General features: G+C 36.1%; 3 long non-coding RNA genes across 3 annotated transcripts in view; 2 read left to right on the top strand and 1 right to left on the bottom strand.

Moving 5' to 3' along the window:
* The window catches only part of LOC147916421 (uncharacterized), an 87,141-nt gene extending 85,932 nt beyond the window's left edge, over positions 1 to 1,209 (top strand). The window contains exon 3 of the long non-coding RNA XR_015552902.1: positions 921 to 1,209. This is a non-coding gene — a long non-coding RNA (uncharacterized LOC147916421). The remainder of the gene's footprint in view (positions 1 to 920) is intronic.
* Positions 1 to 16,769, bottom strand: part of LOC147916420 (uncharacterized) — a 33,103-nt gene extending 16,334 nt beyond the window's left edge. The window contains exon 1 of the long non-coding RNA XR_015552901.1: positions 16,601 to 16,769. This is a non-coding gene — a long non-coding RNA (uncharacterized LOC147916420). The remainder of the gene's footprint in view (positions 1 to 16,600) is intronic.
* Positions 16,177 to 24,846, top strand: part of LOC147916419 (uncharacterized) — a 164,486-nt gene continuing 155,816 nt past the window's right edge. The window contains exon 1 of the long non-coding RNA XR_015552900.1: positions 16,177 to 16,332. This is a non-coding gene — a long non-coding RNA (uncharacterized LOC147916419). The remainder of the gene's footprint in view (positions 16,333 to 24,846) is intronic.

Below are 24,846 nucleotides of genomic sequence, written 5' to 3'. Positions count from 1 at the left end.
AAGTATAGATCTTTGGCAACACACTAAGAGGTGCTTTTACACTGAGATTTATAAGAGATAAAGCTGGAATCTGATCATATTCTTCCAACTTTGAATGTCAACCTGAAGAACTGGCAATGGGAACCCAGATTGGATTGGTTAATCTGAGGCATGTTCTATTTTAGGCATGCAGAAATCTTGAGAAAAGATTCATTTCTCTTTCTGCGTTCTTTATACCCTGAGTAACACACAAGCATAACTCAAAAATCACCGATTAACAATGGAATATTTACTAAAGCTTTTGTTGGGAGATGAAAGGAAGGTAATTTAAACCCCAAATAGAAGAATGAAATTTTAAAAACTAGCCAGGCTACTGCTACCCCATAGGTATCTTTGCACACATTAAGATGAACTGACCCTTTAAGGTGGATATAACCCTGCAGGCACACACAGATTGGTGACTGGATGATGCCATTGTACGATTTACAACGGCACCATTTGGCTATAAGCAATCCTGCAGTCTCAGGGTTGGGCAGGAAGAGCAAAGCCTATGTACTTGCCCTTATTCCTCGAGGCCAATTGAATAAACTTCATAATCATATTCAACAGCTCTTCAACGTACCTATTGTATGTTTTTGTCCTTCCCCAGGCTTGTTTAGTCAATTATATTACAGTCAATAACTTTCCTCTCCTTTCTTTTTTTGACAAAACATTCCAAAATTTCCTTATGGGTATGGTGGTACACGTGCATGGGTACTTTGTGTGTGTGTGTGTGTGTGTGTGTGTGTGAAAGTCCACTTTATCAGTAATAAAATACTTTTTAAAATTGTGAGTTGATTTGATAGGCAGTGAAAAATACTGAATTTATTTATTTATTTATTTTGGTGAGGAAGTTTAGCTCTGAGCTAACATCCATGCCAATCTTCCTCTACTTTCTGCAGGTGGGATGCCTCCACAGCATGGCTGATGGGTGGAGCAGGTCCGCTCCCAGGATCTGAACCCGCGAACCTGGGCTGCCAAAGTGGAGAGCGTGCAACCTCAACCACTAGGTCACGAGGCTGGCCCCTATTTTGCTTTGTTGACAAACATCAATCTAAGATTAAAAAAATTGTGAGATTGCAAATTGAAATTGTGAAATTGATCATATGCTTTAGATTCCCCCTTTCCCTACAACTAATATATTTCGTGAAGTGAAGGCATTAAAGGAAAGCATTTATAAAAGTTAAAGATAGTGGCTCATATGTAGCTGACTCTCATATGTCAATTCCCCATCTCCCTTCCATTTCTTTACTCTGGACCATTGGAGGGAAGGGATCCCAACTCTGAAATTCCAGTTAGATTTTATAATCTAGTAGAGTTGATGCCTTCTGAAATTATCAATATTATTGTTTTTTCTGTATCATTTTCAAAATAGATTTGAGAAGTGTTATGAGAAGAAATAGGCCCGCCATAGGATGGGAACAGGATCAGAAAACCACAATTCTCCAAAATTTCTTTTTACTCCTCAGAATTCAACAAGTCAACATATTTGTTCTTGATGTTATCACTACATTTGCAGTCTCACTTTTCAATTTTACAGTAGTTTTGAAAGAAAATCTGAAGCTTAAGCTTTATAAATATTTAAGCTGCTGCTGTATAGAGTTGAAAACTGAAGCCAGGTGGAAAGAGGGAAATGTAATTTGGGGAAAAAAGACAAAATATTAGAAAAACCTCAAACACTGCTTTGAGAATTTACTAGGAAAACAAGTGGATTGACAGAATCATGTCTTTTAGGAGCCAATTCCAAAGCACCCAGAAGCTGAAATAGTACAAGAAAATTCTTGCAGATTCCATTGAAATAATTTATTTATAGGTCTAGTATAATCCAATTCCCTTTTATAGGTTTGGGCTCAGAACTAGGGTCTTAGTAAGAATAGATAAACACCTAGTACGTGTCTGTTTATTCAGTTTATTCTAGAAATAACTTGGTTGTTTTAAAATATTGGTAATTCAAGATTTCATTTCCTTTGGGAAGGACAAATGATTACTCATTAAAGTACACTTTTAAAAATTATAATAATAATAAAAAGTTAAATTATTTCTAAGTGGTAGATATGATAGTAAGTGCTGCAGATACGTCATCCCATGTGGTTATCCTTACGAGGTAGGTCTTGTTATTATAACACATTTTACATATGAGGGAACAGACATTTATAAAAGTAAAATAACTTATCAACTTCACAAAGCTAACAATCAACAGAACCGGCACTCTAACGCAAGTCTGTCCCATCCCAAAGTCCATGATCCTAACCACACAAAACAACTGTTATTATCATTTGGTGCTTTGCACAGTCCTTAGAGTGGGTCTCCATGACTCCTGCCCCTTGGTGTTCATCATGCCTGGTATAATCCCTTCCCCTGAATATGGTAGGAACTCTGACTTGCTTCTAGAAAACAGAATGCGGGCAAGGTGAAGAGCTTTTGCAAATGTAATTAAAACCCAAATCAGACTCTCTGTGCAGGCTTGGTGAAATAAGTGGCCACGTTGGGAAAGCCCACGTGACAAGGAACTGTGGGCAGCCTCTGGAAACCATGGGCAGCGTCTAGGACCTGAGGCAGCTGCCAGCCAACAGCCAGCAAAAAGCCAGCATCATTAATGATACAACTGTAAAGGGAATGAATTCTGCCAACAACGCGAATGAGCTTGGAATTGGATTCTTTCCTAGTCAAGCCTCCAGATGAGAATGTAAACCTGACTGCACCCTTGTGAGAGTCTGAGCAGTGGACCCACCTAAGCTGTGCTTAGATTCCTGACCCAAAGAAACTAAGAGATAATAATCTGTGTTGTTTTATGCTGATGTTTATAGTAATTTGTTATGCAGCAATATAAAGTGATTATAACTATACTATATTAATTAATAAGGAAATTTCTTTAAAAGACAGTTCTTTATTTGGATAGGCAGAGGTTTATAATTTCCTCTTTTCCCTCCACCTTCACTGAGGAATAATTGACAAATATAATTGCATATATTTAAATGATGATTTGATATACATATACATTGTGGAATGATTAAAGAAATCAAGAAAATTGGCAACAACCGTTACTTCACATAGTTAACATTTTTGTGTGTGATGAGAATGCTTAAGATCTACTCTCAGCAACCTTCAAATATATAATACTGTATTATTAACTATAGTCACCATGCTGTACATTAGATCCTCAGAACTTATTCTTCTTATAACTGAAAGCTTATACTTTTTGACATACATCTCCCCATTTCGCCTTACTCCAGCCCAACAACCACCATTCTATTGTTTGTTTCTATGAAATCAGCTTTTATTTTTTTAAAGATTCCACCCATACATGATACCATACAGTATTTGTGTTTCTCTGTCTGGCTTATTTCACTTAGCATAATGCCCTCCATGTCCATTTATGTTGTCACAAATGGCAGGATTTCCTTCTTTTCTATGGCTGACTAATATTCCATTGTATGTGTGTATCACATTTTTTTAAATCCATTCATCCACTGAAGAACATTTAGGTTGTTTTCTATCTTGGCTATTGTGAGTAATGTTTCAGTGAACAAGATACTGATTTCATTTCCTTCAGATATATACCCAGCAGTGGGATTGCTGCATCATCTGATAGTTCTATTTTTAATTTTTTGAGGAACTGTCGTACTGTTTTCCATTGGCTGTACCAATTTACATTCTCACCAACAGTGTATAAAGATTTTTCCACATCCTTGCCGACATTTTTTATCTCTTGTCTTTTTGATACTAGCCATCCTAACAGATGTGAGGTGATATCTCATTGCGATTTTGATTTTCATTTTCCTGATGATTAGTGACGTAGAGCACCTTTTCATATACCTATTGGCCATTTGAATGTCTTCTTTGGAAAAATGCCTACTCATGTTCTTTGCCAATTTTTTAATTGGATTATTTGCTTTTTTGCTAGTGAGTTGTATGAGTTCTTTATATATCTTCGATATTAACCCCTTATCAGATATACGCTGTGCAAATATTTGCTCCTATTCTGCAGGTTGTCTTTTCAATTTATTGATTGTTTCCATAGCTGTGTGGAAGCTCTTTAGTTTGATGTAGTGCCAATTGTTTATTTTATCTTTTGTTGCCTGTGCTTTTGGCGTCATTTCCATGAAATCATTACCAAGACTGGTATGAAGGATCTTTTCCCCTATGTTTTCTTCTGGGAGTTTTATGGTTTCAGGTGTTACATTTAAGCCTTTGATTCATTTTGATTTAATTTTTGTGAGTGGTGTAAGACACGGGTCCAGTTTCGTTCTTTTGCATGCCGATATCCAGTTTTCCCAACACCACTTATTGAAGAGATTATCCTTTCCCCATTGTGCATTCTTGGGACCCTTGTCAAAATCTAGTGGACTGTATATGTGTGGATCTATGTCTCATGTCTCTATTCTGATCCACTGGTCTATGTGCCTGTTTTTATGCCAGTATCATACTGTTTTGATTCCTATAGTTTTGTAATATAGCTTGAAATCAGAAATTGTGATGCTTCCAGCTTTGTTCTTCTTTCTTAGGATTGCTTTGGCTATTGGGAGTCTTTTGGGGTTCCATACAAAGTTTAGGATAGTTTTTTCTATTTCTGGGAAAAATGCCATTGGAATTTTGATAGGGATTGCACTGAATCTGTAGATCCCTTTTCGTAGTATGGGTATTTTCACAATATTAATTCTTTTCATCCAAGAACATGGGATATTTTTCCATTTATTTGTGTCCTCTTCAATCTCTATCATCAATGTCTTATAGTTTTCAGTGTACAGTTCTTTTGCCTCCTTGGTTAAATTTATTTCTAAGTACTTTATTGTTTTGATACAATTTTAAATGGGATTGTTTTCTTAATTTCTCTTTCAAATAGTTCATTGTTAATATATAGAAATGCTACTGATTTCTGTATCTTGATTTTGTATCCTGAAACTACTGAATTCATTAATTAGTTCTAACTTTTTTTAGTGGTGTCTTTAGGGTTTTCTATATATAAGATAATGCCATCTGCAAGCAGATAATTTTACTTCTTCCTTTCTGATTTGGATGCCTTTTACGTCTTTTTTTTCTTTTTTTTTTTTTGCCTAATTGCTATAGCTAGGATTTACAGTACTATGTTGAATAGAAATGGCAAGAGTTGACATCGTCTTCTTGTTCCTGATTTTAGAGAAAGGTTTTCAGCTTTTCACTGTTAAGTATGATGTTAGCTATGGGGTTCTCATATACGGCCTTTATTATGTTAATGTACGTTCCTTCTACACCTAATTTGTTGAGAGTCTTTATGATGAAAGGTTGTTGAATTTTGTCAAATGTTTTTTCTGCATCTATTGAAATGATCACATGGTTTTTATCCTTCATTCTATTAATGTGATGTATCATTCTGATTGATTTACATATGTTGAAACATTCTTGCATCCCAGAAATAAATCCCACTTGATCACAATGTATGATCCTTTTAATGTGCTCTTGAATTCAGTTTGCTAGTATTTTGTTGAGGATTTTTGCCTCTATGTTGATCAGGGATATTAGCCTGTAATTTTCTTTTCTTGTAGTGTCCTTGTCTGGCTTTGGGAAAGAGTAATGCTAGCCTTCTAAAATGAATTTGGGAGTGTTCCTTCCTTTTCAATTTTTTGGAAGAGTTTGAGAAGAATTGACATAAATTCTTATTTCTTTAAAGACTTTAAAAATCCAAAATCAGGAAGAGGGAGGGATAACTAGACAGCACAGAGGACTTTTCGGGAAGTGAAACTATTCTGTATGACACGGTAATGGTAGATACATGTCATTATACATGTTTTACCTCAAAACATTAGAGGTAAAAGCCAAAAAGTCTTCATCCAAGGAAATAATTTGCAAGTCTTAAAAAAAGGCAAATGACCAAAGTAAAATCAAATGAATCATTTATAAAAATAAATGTGTGATACAAACTACTTTTTATATATGAGGAAATTTACTTGTAGCAAATGTAATACTTTCTCCAAAGTCATATAATTAGTTGTCATACATTTATTTTCTATGTGTGTATATGTATATATATTTCATAAATATGTATGTGTATACATCACATTTTGCCCAAAGGAGTTGAAGTGCTTCACATAACAAGTTAAAACGCAAAATTTAATTTTTTCAGTTCTTGAATACTGAGGACTATCAAACACAAATCTGTGAAGAAGTATTTTCTCTCTGTTGTGTCAGTATATCTTACGTGCACTATATATTTGTTTGAGGTATTTGTCTTTGGGAAACAGAACATATAGTGTCAGAGTCCTTTCAGAATTTCAGGATATAATTTGATGAGGAAGAAACATCACTTTTATGATATTATATGAAATGTTTATAAAAAGGTTGATTTTACCAATTTGATAACATTTATTGAAGTTATAAAGCATAAAGTGACTTCAGAAGTTTAACTTTTACCTTTGGAAGTAGATACACTCCAGATACTTATTGAACTTAGGACAATATTATCTCTTATTTCTTATATATTTTGATATGATTTTTTTAATCCAAAAACATTGGACTGAATCACTGTGAAATCTTAAGACAAAGAGCAATGAAAATTAAAAAAAAATTGGTATTGGGGGTTATTGTGGACTAAATTGTGTCCTGAGCAAAATTCATACAGTGAAGCGTTAATCCACAATGTGTCTGTATTTGGAATTAGGGACTTTAATAAGGTAATTAAGACGAAATTAGATCATAAGGGTGGGTGCTCCAATCAGATAAGACTGGGATACATACAAGAAGAGGAAGAGACACCAAAGATATCTCTCTCTTAGCACTTGCACAGAGGAAAGGTCATGTGAGGCCACAGAGAGAAAGTGGCGCCTGCAAGCCAGGAAGAGAGATCTCACCAGAAATCAACCCTGCTGGCTCCTTGATCTTGGACTTTTAGCCTTCATAACTGTGAGAAAATAAATTTCTGCAGTTTAACCACCCAATCTGCAGTATTTTATTATGGCAGCCTGGGCTGAATTATACAGGGATAAAAACGAGACCATTCTGGGGAAGATGTGAAGAAATGTAGAAGGAAACACTGTGGAAAAATCTACAAAAGTAAAATCTAAGCCTTATGTTGGTAATTAAGATATTTTTAGAATGAAGAATATGATATCTAGGAAAATGGGAAGATTAACTGGAGTTTAACTACGTTAGGAAATAGGTCAATTAAGTCTTAACATCAAAGTCTTTAATTAGTTCTTCTCTAATGTATATAAATATAGCCAGAGGATGTAACAGAAAGCATACATAATTGCCAGAAATAAGGGCATTTAAAATTCAATGAACTATATTTCTGTAAAATTTGTTACACATACCCTAACTTGCAAAAACCCTAAATGAGCAACTCTGATTCAAAAAAGTCTATGCGCATGTGTACATGTGTATATGTCTTATTCTTTTATAGCCAGGATAATTTTTTTAAAGTTTACAATTCACTTTTTAACAGAAAACAAATATACTTTTATGTTTCATGCGATTGATGCATAAACAAATCTATGTGTAAAATTAGTGTTTAGGAGCATTCAGATATTCCTCAATAAGTGACAAGCTAATTCATTGTAAGCACAAATAAGATGGTCAAGGTATATGTAATAAATGTCATAGGCACTTCAAGCTAATCATACCACAGACCACTTATCATTAGCACTCAAGAGAATTTATGTGTATTAGAATGTAAATAAAAAATATATGTGAAAGCCATAATGCTTCAGTGTTACATTTTAGAGTTAAAGCATCAGTGATTCAGGGAGTTATTCTAATGCTTTATTTTTTCACTGGAAATAAAATAAAGAAATACAATACTGTATGTCTTAATTTGATTAATTAGAAGAGGTCTTATTAAGGTAGGCTTTGAGAGGAAGCCTCACGGAGGAATCTGCATGGTACTGTCCTTGGTGCTGAATCACATTATTAGCTAGAGTCTCTTTGTTGCTCCAACTTTGGAACATAAGCAGCTCCTCTCTAACTGTCCCTAAAACTCTTTAGTTCTTTTTATTTTTCTTTTAAATTTTGATATGACTATACTTTTTCTACTGAAAAAGTAAAAAACTTGACATAATAGTTTAGCTGAATTGATATTGAAGTATAACTTTTTTTGTGTTACTGTGTTTCTATTTCTTTTACATACTCTGAAATGTCCTAATAACATAAGTATGGCAAAAAAAAAAAAAAAAAGGAGTTTTACCATACCTTTCCTCAGGGCCCTTCCCAATTTAAATTTTGATTGTAAGACTCTAAAAAGAATATTTCATAGCTTTTTAAGGCAGTAGGTTCTTACACTAGGTTTGGGGAAAAAAAGATGTTGTTCACCATCATCTGCAAAATATAATGTCATAGATGTGGAAACATTTAACCATGATAATATTATTTAGTCTTTGAGCAACTTAAATCTATAACATGACACGTTTTTGTCTAGTGTAAATCTATGTAATACCAGATTGATGAAAATAAGACATTCTACGACGTCTTATGTATTGTCAAATTTTTCAGAATATCTGTAGGGTTAATCTTAGGTGGTCTCTATGGGGGAGTGGGAGGAGGAAAAGAAATGAGTATCTGTGTTTAATCATGGAGAACTAATGACGTCAGGGAGAAATAATTGGAATTAATTCACTATATTACAGTAACCCATTTTAAGTTTTTAAATAGGCAAGTAGCAGGGCAGAAAAAGATTTTGGGAAGAAAATAGAGCAGTAATGTACAATATGGAGAAACTATAGAACAGTGGAGTCATTACAGCCCAAGTGAAGTGTTCTAAATAGTAGAGAAAGGTACAAAGACAACATAGAATCAATGCAAAGTAAAGATATAAAGTTTTATTGTCTGAGTAGACAGAAGCAAGAGAGAGAGAAGTGTAAAATGAATTTGAGATTTTGATTTGGAAAAGTGGAAGAATGTAATGCATTTAGCAAAATAAGATATTAGATATACAGTGGAAAGTCATGAATTCTCCTTTAGGTGTGTTAAGTATGAAATGGAAGTGGAATACTCAAAAGTTAATAAACATATAGAACCTACTATATGCTATACATACTTCTAAGTATTTTACATATGCTTACTCGTTCAATATCAAATTAAAAATAATTATATAAAATTGTATTATATGCAACATATGTTATATAATATATTTTGTCATATGTAAATAATATTTTTAGCTGTCAATATCTGAGTTAGAGCTGCAAGCTTTCCCACTTGATCATCAGGAATTATCATTGTTCTTATCACAAACACTTCCATCTGAAAAGAGCAGTAATAATTTTAAAATAACTTTGTCTAAAGACTGGCATAGATAAAACCAACTGCCCCGTTTCTCTGAATATATATTTATATTAGATTCCATAGAAGGTGTTGCAATCTTGGTAAGACAAAAGCTAAACTTTAAAGATCATTCACGCACTGGCACCAAGTTACAAAATATTTACATTACACTTTTGAAAGCCATATCATTTTTCCTTAAAAGAGCTTGGAAGCCATTAATAGTTACCTCATGCACTCACATACTTTTTGCCTTAAGGCAAAGTGACTTTTTTTCCCTTTTAGATCTGTGTAAAATGCTTCATGTTTTGCCTTACTACACTGATTGTGAATTTGGATCATTCTACAGTAATATAGTAACTTAATCTACAATATGGGGTCTTCCCAATTCTGTCAACGCTTCCGTTAATTCCAGTACAAGTAGCAAAAATTTCATTCACTTAAGAATTTCTCCCAGAAATGAACCAAAAACTAAAAAACACATTCTTAGCAAAGATGAACTTTTTCTTTGTTTTGGAGACTTATTGACAATAGATCTAGAATTTCATAAAAAAATATTCAGGAAATCACAGCCATACATGGCTTTCTGTAACACTTTAAAAAATAATACAAAACTGTCAGAGAAATCATATCTGACACATTCAAAGACACTTGTTTTCTTTTACTACACGTATTCAGTTTTTTCTCTCTGCCTTCTTCCTCCTTCTATTACTCCTATTTTCCTCACCCTCATGATCTTTTTCTCATGTCTATCACTTATATCTCCATTTCTAGTCATCTCCTCACTGCATTTTCCTTTTGTCTTCTCTTCTAAATGTTATTTTCACTCACAACACTTAATTTATGTTTTTTTTTTTTTAATTTTTTGTTTATTGCAGTAATGTTGGTTTATAACATTGTAAAAATTTCAGGTGTACATCATTGTACTTCTATTTCTGCATAGATTACATCATGTTCACCACCAAAATACTAATTACAACCCATCACCACACACATGTACCCAATTATCCCTTTCACCCTCCTCCTCCCTCCCTCTTCCCCTCTGGTAACCACCAATCCAATCTCTGTCCCTATGTGTTTGTTTATTGTTGTTATTATCTACTACTTAATGAAGGAAATCATACGGTATTTGACCTTCTCCCTCTGACTTATTTCACTTTGCATCATGCCCTCAATGTCCATCCATGTTGTCACAAATGGCTGGATTTCATCATTTCTTATGGCTGAGTAGTATTCCATTGTGTATATATACCACAGCTTTTTTATCCATTCGTCCCTTGATGGGCACTTAGGTTGCTTCCAAGTCTTGGCTATCATGAATAAGGCTGCAATGAACACAGGGGTGCATGTACCTTTGCAAATTGGTGTTTTCAAGTTCTTTGGATAAATACCCAACAGTGGAATAGCTGGATCATATGGTAGTTCTATCATTGATTTTTTGAGGAATCTCCATACTGTTTTCCATAGTGGCTGCACCAGTTTGCACTCCCACCAGCAGTGTATGAGAGTTCCCTTCTCTCCACAACCTCTCCAACACATGTTGTTTCCTGTCTTGTTAATTATAGCCATTCTGACGGGCGTGAGGTGATATCTCATTGTAGTTTTGATTTGCATTTCCCTGATAGTTAGTGATTTTGAACATCTTTTCATGTGTCTGTTGGCCATCTGTATATCTTCTTTGGAGAAATGTCTGTTCAGGTCTTTTGGCCATTTTTTAATTGGGTTGGTAGTTTTCTTGTTGTTGAGATGCATGAGTTCTTTATATATTTTGGAGATTAAGCCCTTATCAGATGTATGGTTTGCAAATATCTTCTCCCAATTGTTAGGTTGTCTTTTCGTTTTGTTGATGGTTTCCTTTGCTGTGCAGAAGCTTTTTAGTTTGATGTAGTCCCATTTGTTTATTTTTTCTATTGTTTCTCTTGCCCGGTCAGATGTGGTGTTTGAAAAGATGTTGCTAAGACTGATGTCGAAGAGCGTACTGCCTATGTTTTCTTCTAGAACTTTCACAGTTTCAGGTCTTACATTCAAGTCTTTAATCCATTTGGAGTTAATTTTTGTGTATGGTGTAAGGTAAGAGTCTACTTTCATTTTTTTGCATATGGCTATCCAGTTTTCCCAACACCATTTGTTGAAGAGACTTTCTTTTCCCCATTGTATGTTCTTGGCTCCTTTGTCAAAGATTAGCTGTCCATAGATGTGTGGGTATATTTCTGGGCTTTCGATTCTATTCCATTGATCTGTGTGTCTGTTTTTGTGCCAGTACCATGCTGTTTTGGTTACTATATCTTTGTAGTATATTTTGAAATCAGGGAGTGTGATACCTCCAGCTTTGTTCTTTTTTCTCAGGATTCCTTTAGCTATTCGGGGTCTTTTGTTGTTCCATATAAATTTTAGGATTCTTTGTTCTATTTCTGTGAAAAATGTTGTTGGAACTTTGATAGGGATTGCATTGAATCTATAGATGGCTTTAGGAAGTATGGACATCTTAACTATGTTAATTCTTCCAATCCAAGAGCACGGAATATCTTTCCATTTCTTTGTGTCTTCTTCAATTTCTTTCAGAAATGTTTTATAGTTTTCGGTGTACAGATCTTTCACCTCTTTGGTTAAGTTTATTCCTAGGTATTTTATTCTTTTTGTTGCAATTGTAAATGGGATGGTATTCTTAATTTCTCTTTCTGCTACTTCGTTGTTAGTGTACAGAAATGCAACTGATTTTTGTATGTTGATTTTGTATCCTGCAACTTTACCATATTCGTTTATTACTTCTAAAAGTTTTCTGGTGGATTCTTTAGGGTTTTCTATATATAAAATCATGTCATCTGCAAATAGTGACAGTTTCACTTCTTCCTTTCCAATTTGGATCCCTTTTATTTCTTTCTCTTGCCTGATTGCTCTGGCTAGGACTTCCAATACTATGTTAAATAGGAGTGGTGACAGTGGGCATCCTTGTCTGGTTCCTGTTCTTAGAGGGATAGCTTTCAGTTTTTCACCATTGAGGATGATATTAGCTGTGGGTTTCTCATATATGGTCTTTATTATGTTGAGGTACTTTCCTTCTATACCCATTTTATTCAGAGTTTTTATCATAAATGGATGCTGGATCTTGTCAAATGCTTTCTCTGCATCTATTGAGATGATCATGTGATTTTTGTTCTTCATTTTATTAATGTGGTGTATTACGTTGATTGATTTGCGAATGTTAAACCATCTCTGCATCCCTGGAATAAATCCCACTTGATCATGGTGTATAATCTTTTTAACGTATTGTTGTATGCGATTTGCTAGTATTTTGTTGAGGATTTTTGCATCGATGTTCATCAGTGATATTGGCCTGTAATTTTCTTTTTGTGTTGTCCTTGTCTGGTTTTGGTATCAGGGTAATGTCAGCTTCGTAGAATGAGTTAGGGAGCTTCCCCCCCTCCTCAATTTTTTGGAAGAGTTTGAGAAGGATAGGTATTAAGTCTTCTTTGAATGTTTGGTAGAATTCACCAGGGAAGCCGTCTGGTCCTGGACTTTTATTTTTGGGGAGGTTTTTGATTACTGATTCGATCTCCTTACTGGTGATTGGTCTATTCAAATTCTCTACTTCTTCTTGATCCAGTTTTGGAAGGTTGTATGATTCTAAGAATTTGTCCATTTCTTCCAGATTGTCGCATTGGTTGGCATATAGTTTTTCATAGTATTCTCTTATAATCTTTTGTATTTCTGAGGTGTCTGTTGTAACCTCTCCTCTTTCATTTCTGATTTTACTTATTTGTGCCTTCTCTCTTTTTTTCTTGGTGAGTCTAGCTAAAGGTTTGTCTATTTTGTTGATCTTTTCAAAGAACCACCTCTTGGTTTTATTAATTTTTTCTATTATTTTTTGGTCTCTATTTCATTTATTTCTGCTCTGATTTTTATTATTTCCCTTCTTCTACTGATTTTGGGCTTTGTTTGTTCTTCTTTTTCCAGTTCCTTTAGGTGCATTGTTAGATTGTTTATTTGAGATTTTTCTTGTTTGTTGAGATAGGCCTGTATTGCTATAAACTTCCCTCTTAGAACCGCTTTTGCTGTATCCCATAAATTCTGGCATGTCGTATTTTCATTTTCATTTGTCTCCAGGTATTTTTTGATGTCTTCTTTGATTTCTTCATTAACCCAGTCGTTGTTCAGTAGCATTTTGTTTAATCTCCATGTATTTGTGGCTTTTCTGATTTTCTTCCTATAGTTGATTTCTAGTTTCATACCTTTGTGGTCAGAAAAGATGCTTGGTATTATTTCAATCTTCTTAAATTTATGGAGACTTGTTTTGTGGCCTAATATGTGATCAATCCTGGAGAACGTTCCACGTGCATTTGAAAAGAACGTGTATTCTTCGGTTTTTGGATGGAATGCTCTGTATATATCTACTAGGTCCATCTGTTCTAGTGTGTCGTTTAAGGCCAATGTTTCCTTATTGATCTTCTGTTTGGATGATCTATCCGTTGGTGTAAGTGGAGTGTTAAAGTCCCCTACTATTATTGTGTTACTGTCTATTTCTGTTTTTATGTCTGTTAATAATTGCTTTATATATTTAGGTGCACCTACATTGGGTGCGTAGATATTTACAAGTGTTATATCCTCTTGTTGGATTGTTCCCTTGATCATTATGTAATGCCCTTCTTTGTCTCGCTTTACAGTTTTTGTTTTAAAGTCTATTTTGTCTGATATGAGTACTGCTACCCCAGCTTTCTTTTCATTGCCATTTGCGTGGAGTATCTTTTTCCATCCCTTCACTTTCAGTTTGTGAGTGTCTTTAGGTCTGAAGTGTGTCTCTTGTATGCAGCATATATATGGGTCTTGTTTTTTTATCCAGTCAGCCACCCTATGCCTTTTAATTGGAGCATTTAGTCCATTGACGTTTAAAGTAGCTATTGATAAGTATGTACTTACTGCCATTTTTTAACTTTTTTTTTTTTTTCTCAGTGTTTTAGTAGTCCTTCTCTGTTCCTTACTTCTTCTATACAGAATTGATGGTCACTTTAGTTTGACCTCTGTCTGAAAAGGCTGTACTCTTTAACTACCCTCCTCCCTCCTTTTATGTTTTTGATATCATATCCAACCTCTTTTTTGTGCATTTGTATCCATTACGTTCTGATCGTGGAAATAGATAATTTTTCCTATTTGTGGTCTTCTCTTTTCCCCTTAAATCAGTCCCTTTAACATTTCTTGTAACACTGGTTTCTTGGTGACAAACTCCTTTAATTTTTGCTTATCTGGGAAAATTTTGATCTCTCCTTCCATTTTGACCGATAACCTTGCTGGGTAGAGTATTCTTGGCTGTAAGTTTTTTCCTTTTAGCACTTTAAATATATCATGCCATTCTCTTCTAGCCTGTAAGGTTTCTGCTGAGAAGTCAGCTGATAGCCTTATGGGGTTTCCTTTGTATGTAACTTGACATTCTCTTGCGGCTTTTAGGATTCTCTCTTTATCTTTAATTCTGGACATTTTGATTATGATGTGTCTTGGTGTGGGCCTCTTTGGGTTTATCTTGTTTGGGGCTCTCTGTGCCTCCTGTACCTGGATGTCTGTTTCCTTCCTTAGGTTAGGGAAGTTTTCATCTATTATTTCTTGAAATAGATTCTCTGCCCCCTTGTCTCGCTCTTCTCCTTCCGGGACACCTATAACACGGATGTTAGTGCGCTTGATGTTGTCCCAGAGGTCCCTTAGACTGTCCTCACTCTTTTTCATTCTTTTCTCTTTTACCTGTTCACCTCGGGTAATTTCTTCTAGTCTTTCTTCCAGCTCACAGATCCATTCTTCTGTATTCTCTACTCTGCTTTTGAGTCCCTCTAATGAGTTTTTCATTTCCAGTATTGTATTCTTCATTTCTGATTGGTTCTTTTTTATATCTTCCATTTCTTTGTTGACATTCTCACTGAGTCCATCTATTCTTCTCCCCAGATCAGTGAGCATCCTTAACACTCTTAGTTTGAACTCTCTGTCAGGTAGGTTGTTCATTTCTGTTTCACTAAGTTCCTTTTCTGGGGTTTTGTCCTGTTCCCTTACTTGGAATGTATTCTTTTGCCTCTTCATTTTGCCTCTTTCCCTGTGCTTGTGTCTGCGTAGTAGGTAGGTCAGCTACAGCTCCTGCTCGTGGATAGGTGTCCGTATGTAAGNGATAGCTTAGGAGGCTTCCAGTGTGCTTCCCTCAGTTCTCAATGTTCCAGGGGTGACCCCTATGTGGGCTACGTGTATCCTTCTGCTGTGGCCTGTTTGCTCTCCCTGTAGGCGCCCAGGGAGGCTGAGTTATGCTCCTGGCCAGCTGTTGTAATGTTCAGCTGCTTGTAGTTGTTGTGGGCCCTTCAGTCTCTTTATCAGCTGTGGGGAGCCCCAGCACAGTTGGCTGCAAGTTCTAATACCACATTTGTGTTGCAGTATTTCTTTTAAGTGAGTAGGCCCCCCCCTGTGGCAGGTTGTTAGGCTCAGGGCCTTACAATTGCTGTAAGCCTCTAGCCTATTAGGTCTCTTGTCAGCTCTCTGAGGATTGCAGCTGGGTGGGGCTGGCCTCAGGCACAGGAGCACCCAATTGTTTCAGGTTTTGGAAGGTGGAGCAAACCTCCTATGTGGGTCTTTGAGAAGTACAAGTCTTCTGTGGCTGAGAAGCCCTGCCGCCCACAGGTCCACACACACAGTCAACGCAGTCCTGCCCCGTGTGAGCGCCCCGACCTCCCCAAGTGGACCCAGTCTCTCCACGGCGGGAGCCCCACACACTCTGCCACCGCCCCACACTCTCCACCTGCTCCTTGTGCACACCCTGCCCCGCTCAAGTCAGCTCAGTTGCCAGGCTGCAGAGAATCCAGTCACCAATCTATGCAGGCCCACACGTTGCCTGAGGGCTTGTTGTTGGGTGGGGCTAGTCTCTAGGGTGGGCTGCCTGCCCTGGCTGAGCTGGATTAAATCGGTGCTCTAGCGGGTGGAGCAGGCCCTGGGCTAGCAGTTCTCAGGGAGAACTCCAATGGCGTCTGTGTCAGCATGCTCACACCAGGCCACAACAATGGCCGCCGCCAATGTCCCAGTCCCTGGAGAGGTCTCACCCCTCACCGAGATGCACTCAGGGCCTATTAGGTGAGTCTCTTGTCACCGAAGCACTGTGCACCTTTCTTTCTGGTGATTTTAGGATGCTTTCTGGAACGGGTGAGTTTGTGCGCGGGCCCTTTAAGAGCCAGTTTTAGTTTCTTTGTGAACCGGGTTTTCTGGGGGTACTCCCCAATGCTTTAGTAGCAGGCAAGGTCAGATATTATGCCACTGGTCTCAATTGTGCTGGGTCCACAAAATGCCCACAGCGGGGGCGCTCCCCGGCTCAGGGCCCCGCGCCTCCAGGGAGGGTGCGTACCTGTGAGCTGCTCCCGGCGGCCATGAAGCTGGCGGCTTGTGAAGGCGGCGTTTTTCCTCTCCAGAAGGGAGTCTCTGCCTCTTCTACCCCAGTTAGGATTGTCCGTTGTTGCAGGAGTTCCTCTTATCCAGTTTTCAGTTCTGTCTCAGGGGTAATTTTTCCACGAGTAGTTGTAAATTGGCTGTGTCCACGGGAGGAGGTGAGTTCAGAGTCTGCCTACGCCGCCATCTTGACTCCGCCCCTCTATCTTAATTTATGTTTTAATCTCTCCTTTTTCTTAGTTACTTTATCCAATGATTTTAAGTGGAAGTAGGCTTGACTTTGAGACTAACGTGGAAGTACGTTTCCTAACCTCGGAGACAACATAATCATCTTGCCTTGTAGCTACATACTGAAGGGAAAGGCAAAATAATGTACACATCAACATTTAATATCACTGAACTTTAAAAAATGGCAGATTTAATATTCATAAAAAGATGTATTTTGTTCCTTTTTCCTAAGTTGGAAAAATAAAAAATTGCTTATTTCATTTTAAAAGTGCTCAGATAAAAATTTTATATTTATGGTGCATGGGAATTCTGACCCTGATGACTCATATATGGAAAATTCATTGTTTACTTTTAAAATGGTATATCATCCTATTTGTTCTCATTTATAATATTTGCTAGTTGTTAAATTTTTTTGATCTGTCACAATTTTTTTTGTCTGTTTTAATATGTTAATAGTCTAATACTACAACTTGGCTATTTCTTGAAAGTGATGACATATAATCTCCCTGGGTGTTGATCCAAATCAAATGAGGTGCAAGTAACAAGAACAATCAGTTTATATGATCGCTTATATAATTTCACAGTTTAAAAGGATACTGGCCATGTAAATAATACATTTTTAAAGCACTGTACTCTAGTAACAGTTATCTAAATCTCTTCCTCATTTAGAGATATAAAAACTGAGATCCAGGGAGGCTAAAGGACTCCTATGAATCACTCTGACAATGGCATTGATAGGAGCAGAACTCAGCTCTGCTGAATCTTTTATTTAGTAGCCTTTGAAATTTCATTCTGCTTCAAAGAAAGAAAGAACAAACAAACAAATGCATAAAAATAAAGACAAGGTTTTAAAATTCTCTCTGTCACTATGGAAACCTAAGTTAGTGCACTAATCAGTAGTTCTTCCTTTTTATATCCCCCAATAATTGAGTGCTATAGGGAATTTGAACTAAGTTCAGCCTTGTTCCAGTTTTCAATGGCTGTGTAATGCTCATAAACAAGTTCTAGAGATAAACAATTATGGAATAATGCTATTGCACTGTGAAAATGTTTGATGTATTTTCTTACCCTTCTGGGATTTGAATATGGCTTAGATTCAGAAAGTATGTCAGCATTTTAAACTTAATTACAGCTACAATAAGTAAAATGCCTTAAGAAACTATGCTGTCTTTATAATGCCCACTAGCCTACAACCGCTTTGATTTTACTGGAATGTTTGAGATTTTCTTTAAAACTGACTTTAAATGGAAAGCATCTTGAAATTATTCCATCTCATAAGTTCGTAATTAATTAAATTTACTGCTAAGATTTAGTACATGTACTTTATTTGCATAACCATCTGCTATGTTTGCATAAACACAGCATAGGATCTATAACTTACTGAAAGTATGGTACAGCATTTGCAAAGAGCTGCTCCAATGGGGGCTTGCCTAGTGTTTGCATTTGAATCATCTCAGTGGTGATTTAATTCCAGTCTCTAGTCGATTTAGTAATTTGAGTAGAGTACATCTTTTTTAAGTTTATTTTTCTTTCTTAGCATCTATTACACCTTGGACACAGCTTCAATTTTGATTCGACGTTACAGCCAATTCACATTCTCGGGCCATGTTATCCGTTGGCAGAGGATGGTTACCTGTTACTGGCAATTTGTTTGGATGTGTGAAAATTGAGACACCTCTTTGATATCCCTGTGGAGGTGTCAAGTAGACATTTGATCATATAACTGTGAAGTTGCAGGGAGAGATATGTGATGGAGATATAAATTTGGTAGATGGTATTTAAGACATGGGGTTATCTGGAGAATATGCTTGCAGAAACTAGGACTGTACCTTTAGGACTGTACCTTTATTGTTTAGAGATAGGAATCAGCAGGGGAGAAGGAGAAGGTGCACTTAATGCATAGGAAGAAAATGTGGTGACTTTGAATTTCTAGAAGGCAAGTGAAGAAAGTGTACAAAGGAAGAGAGAATGATCAACTGGGTCAGATGCTGCTGCTAAGTCATATATGAGAATTAGAGTTGACCTTTAGATTTTGCAACATGAGTAACATTGGTCACATTTAAAGAAATAGTTTTGTTGGAGTAGTGGGTGCAAATCTCTCATTGAAATGGGCTTAAGAGAGCGTAGGAGAGGAAAATTAGAGAAAATGAGTACAGATACCTCTTTTAAGAAGTTTACCGAATAAAAACAGCAATGGGATAGCAGTAGAGGTTGAGGTAGGGATTGAGAGTGTGTTTCTTATTAAGGTGGAAAAATAAATATCACATTTGAAAATTAATGGGAGTGATCAAGCAGTAAAGAGGATATTGGAGATGCAGAACTGGGGAGAATTTCTGGTGCAAAGTTCTTGATTAGGCACAAGAGAATAAAACTTAGTATAGAAGTGGAGTGGTGCATTAGATGGGCCCTCCATATAAGTAGAAGATATACTAAAGTATACTGTCATAGATGCATGGATGTGTACGGATGTATGGGTGGGTGGTTTTGAAAAATCTTCTCTGACTCAACTTTTTCTTTGTAAAATTTGAAGTAAGGTCAAAGCTGAGAATGAGAGAGAATAACACTGGTGGAGAAACGAAGAGAAAGGAAAAGATGTAAAGTAGTCATTTAGAAAAGTGGAAGAATGAGATAGGGAAATAATATTTTTTCCAGGCGGCATTAAGCATCACTTGAGGTTATTGATAATGACATTAAATTGAGACTAGTGAGCAATGTTTTTGCTTTTGTTTTCTTTTGCTTTTGTTTTTGAAGTAGACTCACTGTTTGATTTAACCAGGCTTTTGTTTTCATCAAGCCAGTATGTTAACAAGAGGGAGGGGGGCAAAGATGTTGATGGTGTGTACAAAAGATGATAATAACTCATTAAGGAAGGAAGTGAAGGCAAAAGAGTTTAAGGGACAATAAAAGTTGAAAGAATCAATGTACCTTAGGTTCTAGTGCAGGCAAAGATTTGTTAGAATATGAAACTACAGTGACTGAACTGAAAAATGGGAACTGGTGGTTGGGTATTTGAAGGTACAGAAATAAGATATGAAGGGATTGTAGTTATTATTAATAACAGTAGCTAAAAGAGGGAAGAGGCTATGACCTTGGGGATAGGAGATACAGGGAAAGGGGCTCAGGAACTAAAATTTTAGGGTACTGGAAGAATTATAATGATTTGTCTAAGGCTGAAGAGGGTGACAATGATCCAGGAAATAAAATCTTAAAAAATGAGTGGCAGAATGTTGGGATGTAGATGAATGCAACAAGGAAGAGGTGGGAGAGTCTGAAGACACGAGACTCAAAATTAAATGTATTTTTCTTATTTGCTTTACTTATTCCCACTCTCTTACTAGAAAATAAAGCTCCATCAGGACACAGATTTTTGTGATTTTGTTGACTACTCTATCTTCAGTACCTAGACAAGTGCCTGACATAGAGTAGTTGCGCATTTGTTGAATGAATAAATCACCATAGAAATAAAAATCTAGAAGACAGAAATATCTCACAAACAAAAAATGTAATATATTATTTTGGATATTATATACATTTGTTCAGGGTTCAATGGTGATTCAGAGAAAGTAGTAAGATTCTGCTCCAAAAGGGTGAATCAGAAAAGGTTTCTGAAAAAAGATGATTCATGAACTGAATTACTGGAACATGGTTATGTGTTGTCAAGACAAATGAAGAGAGAAGCAAGGAGTGACAATTATTCCAGTAAACGAAAATTTACAGAAGAAGAGGTATGTGAAACAAGCATGAAATATTTTACACTTCTAAATAGTGATTTTGTTATTATTGTGCAATAACAATAGAGAATCATTGAAAATAATTTAAAATATAATGACAAGAAAAAAGACAATAACAGTTACAATCTACTTATTCAGAGATAATCATTGTTATCAATTTGGTATACTTATTATATATCTACACATATACATGAATGAGTTTGTAAAGTATCAATGGTACTATGCATCAGAAAGTTTTTATGACTTTTCATCCTAATACATAAAGATCTGCCCCATTTTTTGATAACAGCATGGTAGTGGTGAGGGGTTTGAGTGAGAAATATATGATAATTTATTCAAAAATTTCCTTGTTCATTTTCTTTTAGTTGGTCGTTTCAGCAAGATTTCTCCACAGGAAAAGAACCAATAGGGTTCTACATATGTCTACATATCTATATCTGTCTCTCTCTCTCTCTCTCTCTCTCTCTCTCTCTCTCTCTCTCTCTCTCTATCTCTAATCTACTGAGAAAGAGAGAGAGAGCATACTAGAGAGAGAGAGAGGGAGAGAAAAAGAGAGAGAGAGAGTGCTCTCCTTATCTTAAAGAGTTGTCTCATGATTGTGGGGGCTGGTAAATGAAATCTGCAGGGTAAGCCTGCAGGCTGGAGACCCAGAGAAGAGTTGATGTTGCAGTATTGGGTGAAGGCAGCCTGGAGCAGAATTCCTTCTTTCTCAAGGGACCTCCATATTTTCTCTTAAGGCCTTCAGCTGATTGGATGAGTCTCACCCACATTATGGAGAGTAATCTACTTACTCAAAGTCTAATGATTTAAATGTTAATCTCATCTAAAAAATATCTTCACAGCAACATCTAGAATGGTGTTTGACCAAAAAGCGGGTACCATGGCCTAGCCAAGTTGACACATAAAATTAACCATCATAGTGGTTTACAGTTTACTTGCCATTACAACCATTGCAAAGAACTATCTTTTGGAGTATGATATAAATATCTACAGGATATTTTGGGGTTATCATATAATATTTATTTATATTATTATGAAATAAAATGTTATTATATTATCATAATATATTTTTAGGATATTTTTCTAAAAGTGGAATTCCTAGGAAAAAGTGTTGTTATGTGTTAAATATGAAAGATATTGTCATCCAAAAATGCTACATCAATGTACACTCTAATAGTTTATGAAATTGCAAGATGCATTTAAGGATTTTCCAGTAATTCTCTGTAACTACTAATCATAGAATATATTATTTCATTTATTCATTCTTCAATCCAATATAAAATAATTGAGTTCCTTCTATTGTTCAGGCATTGGGGAAGTAATCATATCATTAAGTCATTGTCCTCAAGGAGCTTAAATCTAGTGGGGGAAATTCATACAATCAGATAATTATAAATGATGTGGAAAGTGCTATCATAGATGTCTGAATAGGAAATTACAGCAGCATGCAGTAAGTACCTTCTAACTTCTCTTAGACTTTGGGAGGGAGGGGCAACTGAGTTAAGACTGAAAAATTATGAGAGAGCCTGTTTAAAGAGAAAGGGATGAATTTCAAAAGCAAAACTAGGTATAAGCAAAGACTCAGAGGTTAGGAACTATATTGTGTCCCTGGGGACTCTACACACAGTTTCACATTGTTAGAACATGAAGTGGGAAATCAAACATGGCAGAAAATGGGGATGCAGAGCTAGGCTGGAGTCAGATCGTGGATGCCCTTGAAGCTGTTTTAATGAGCTTGCGTTTTATGTTCTAGATGATGAGGGGGTTTTATATGATGTTGAGCAGGACGTGGAAATGATCATATTCACATTGCTGATGCATTGTGTGGAGAATGGGTTTAAGGAGTTCAAGAGTGATGACAAAGTAACTGATGTAAGATGCAAGGTTGAAATGGTAGGCAATGGCCAGACAGATGGCCAGACTTCTTTGAATAAGGAACTTCAACTTTACCCTAGCTGAAATGGAAGATTTCAAGAAAAGGATTAATATAATTCAATTTAGATTTTAGAAAGATCACTCTTTCAATGATACAAAGGATGGATGGGTGTAGTAGGGATACCAGTATGATACAATGTTAGTTAATAATATTTGCCAGACAAAAGATTACTGTGTAAAATTTTAAGGCGTACTATCAGTTGGTAAGGGAAAGACAGGAAACTCAAAATGAAAAAGAACATCATTTGCTTTCCTACTTTTTCCCAATTTTCTATAATCAATGTGTATTCTTTTTTTCAATATAATAGGTTGTGAGGAAGTCCAGATAATAGTATTCATCTCTTTCAGCTTATGAACCAATTGGGAATTAAAGCAAGAATCAGTAGTGAAAGAGTAAAATGTTAACTTTATTATTGTTGAAGATAAAGGTATCTAAGGAAGGTGATATTTAACTCCAAGTCTTTGCTTAGAGGAAGGCATACTAGAAGGAGTGTGCAGTGTATATTGAGCACCAATTTACCTTATCCCCCAATTCCTGAGCCATCTCACTTCTCTGGAAGGTTAAGGGGAAAGGAGAGAGAGCAAGAGCAATTACCAGATTTTTTTGACACTCTTAACCTATTAGGTTTAACCACAAGTCAATGATTGACCAATAGCGTAACTATGGTTACCACCTATTGGAATAATATGGCTCTACCCTCATGAGGTCATTCTCCAAGTAACAATGACTGCTTCTTTGGGTTTCTTCCTTAGTCTATTCATCAACGGAGTAAATTAATCTTATATTCTCTGAAGTTACTAAAATGGGTCATATTTGTCTTTTAAGTAAGTTTCTTTCAGAGTCATTCTGTTTGTAAGGCTGAAAGTTCACTTTTCATTCTATTTCCCATCACAAATTTTGTTCAGCCACATTGTCCAATATAATCTATTACAGATTCTTTAATGAGATGAAATAAAATCATAAAGGAATTCTAATATTAAAATACTAGTCACTCCAATAATAAAATGTCATCCTCATTGAGACACCCCAAATTTTGATAAAACTTTTTTCTATTATCAAATCTCAAAGACAAATAAAAATTTAAAGGTTTCAATTCTCTTGAAAAATTAAATCCAGAAACAAAGTCTGAAGGAAATAAATTTTAAGGCCAAATTCTATTACTTTTGAGTTAAAAGTCTAAAGTCTAAAATTGTTAAGTTAATTTTTTCCAAAACCCACCCTCACTACTTTTTTTTATTTTGGACAAACTCAACAAGAGCATCCTCAATGCCAGCCAGGGTGCAGTTGGGATTTTTCAGAAGCAGCAGTCTGAGCTGTCTTTCACTGGAATGGGTGTGGTAATTTCAGGGTCTCAGAAGTTGTATTAATTGAACATTAAATATTTCTTTAGCTTTACTTTCAAAGGATTTAATGAGTTAAGATGTGTAAGAATATTATAGCCCTGAGCTCATGCTTCCTAAATTAGGAAAACACAAAAACACGTATTCTCGGGCCCCAGGCTAATTATCTCAAGTATAATTTACAATTATCTTCCTAGAACTCTAGTTGTGGTTTTGTAAACACATACACACACACACATCATGGTATAAAAGCACTGGTAGGAAAAGTAGAGAAGCCTTTGTTTTACCTTACTAGAATGCTAGTTGGTCCATGCCAGTTGTCTGAAATTCATGACCTGTGAACCTAAACTTACTTAGGTACTATACATCCCCAGAGGGTCACAATCCATGTATCTACTCTCTCAGAGTCAAAGTTAGACATTTAAGAAGTTGCTGACTTCTCACAAAGTTGAGAAATTTGTGGGGCCTGCACTCATATTCCAGTGCTTTGCTTTCCTATCCATTATTTCTCGTTATACCCTTCCACCCCACCAATAATGAGTTGTGTGTAAACTCTAAACATTAAAAGAAAAACAAAGTCCCCCTTCTTTCATGAGGAGGCATTCCTGGGTCATGTGTTGCAGTGTTTCTACTGACTATTGTCATAGAACTGCTTAGACCTGAGAAACCTGCCTCCTGCCATAGGATCTTTCCTGCTAAGTAATTGATCCCCCCAGAGCCAGATTTAGTCCTTGTGGTACAGCTACAGGGTGCCTCTTAGCATGTATTCAAGCTGCAGGAATCCAAGCTTAGCTCTTCTGCATTTCCTTGTTTGGACCTGAATGCAAATAGAATTTGAGATGGCAGAGCTGGAGGTGCTATATCCTCAGTGATCCTCTGTAGGGCCCTATAATGCCGATGGATCAACGCCTCATGGTTTAATTCAGCAAATATAGATCTGTCCTGTGATGTCTCAGAGGCCTCTACAGGA

This window comes from Ceratotherium simum, chromosome 8, assembly GCF_057802395.1.
Source record: "Ceratotherium simum simum isolate JZ-2026a chromosome 8, ASM5780239v1, whole genome shotgun sequence".
NCBI lineage: Eukaryota > Metazoa > Chordata > Mammalia > Perissodactyla > Rhinocerotidae > Ceratotherium > Ceratotherium simum.
Note: the sequence above shows the minus strand (reverse complement) of the source record. Positions and strands in the feature narration are given on the sequence as shown.